Source organism: Propithecus coquereli, unplaced genomic scaffold, assembly GCF_000956105.1.
Source record: "Propithecus coquereli isolate 6110/MARCELLA unplaced genomic scaffold, Pcoq_1.0 Scaffold1, whole genome shotgun sequence".
Classification (NCBI taxonomy): domain Eukaryota; kingdom Metazoa; phylum Chordata; class Mammalia; order Primates; family Indriidae; genus Propithecus; species Propithecus coquereli.
Window position 1 is genome coordinate 25,156,776 of NW_012133857.1, and position 1,017 is coordinate 25,157,792.

The 1,017-nt window shown below is 37.6% G+C and overlaps 1 protein-coding gene across 8 annotated transcripts in view; it reads right to left on the reverse strand.

The window, feature by feature from the left end:
• CADPS (Ca++-dependent secretion activator) overlaps positions 1–1,017 on the reverse strand; it is a 524,321-nt gene that overhangs the window by 336,230 nt on the left and 187,074 nt on the right. The window lies entirely within an intron of this gene.

Consider the following 1,017-nt stretch of genomic DNA (forward strand, 5'->3'; position numbering starts at 1 on the left):
TCAGTCATATAAAGACTCCATAGATACTGATGTTTCCCTCTTTTCTTCTACTGGTATAAATAGGATCTTGTCAGTCCCTCACTCATAAATCCCTAAGAGCTTCTCATCATCCTTGGAATAAATTCGACCTTCTAACAGTGGCCTCAAATGCCCTGTGTGATCTGTCCATGGCTCATTCTTCTGAATGTACTTCCTCTCAGGTTTTCTTTGGTATCTGTGCTCTATTCATACTGATCTTACGTCTTGGTGCTCCTTGAGCCAAGCTCATTACTTTCTCTCATCAAAAGCCACCTCCTTTTCCAGGTATGTTCTTTCCCAGGTCTTCATAGCTGACTCCCTCACTTCAGTCAGACCTCAACTTAAGGGTTACTACCCCCAAAGAGACTTCTCTGTCCTGCATAATCTAAAATATCACTATTATCCTCTGTCCCCTCAATCTGCTATGTTTTTCTTTATAGCCCATCTCTTGATGAGACATGGTGTATTTGTTTATCCTTTTTTGCTTGTCTCACCCATTAAACACCAGCTTCACGAGAGCAGGAATCTTTCCTGTCATATTTGCTGTTATACCCTCAGTTCCTAGAACAGTGTCTGGCATATGATAGACATTCAATTTATAAATTGTGAATAAATGCACAATTGAATGTTGTTTATCAGCAATGGTGCATCCAGTCTTACATACCTAATTTTACTCTCACTTCACTTTTCTATGTGGTTGTGCTAAGTTTATTGTAATCAGGACAATATTTTAAGATGGACAAGCATTGCCTGTCCATCTCAGACTGACATAGTGAAGTAGGTTAATGCTTCTCAATGACAAAAGGATCAGAGAGAAAATGTGTTCTTTTCTCTGAAAGGCATTTGAAATAGTGATAACAAGCTGATGATTCTCCAAACTGCCAATTAAAAACATTATTGGACTTATTTTTCTACATTTACTAATAGTTTCTTAAGAACAAAAATATTTCCACATTAAAAAATTTTGATTCCCTTTTCATTGGGAGAGGTCAATGACCT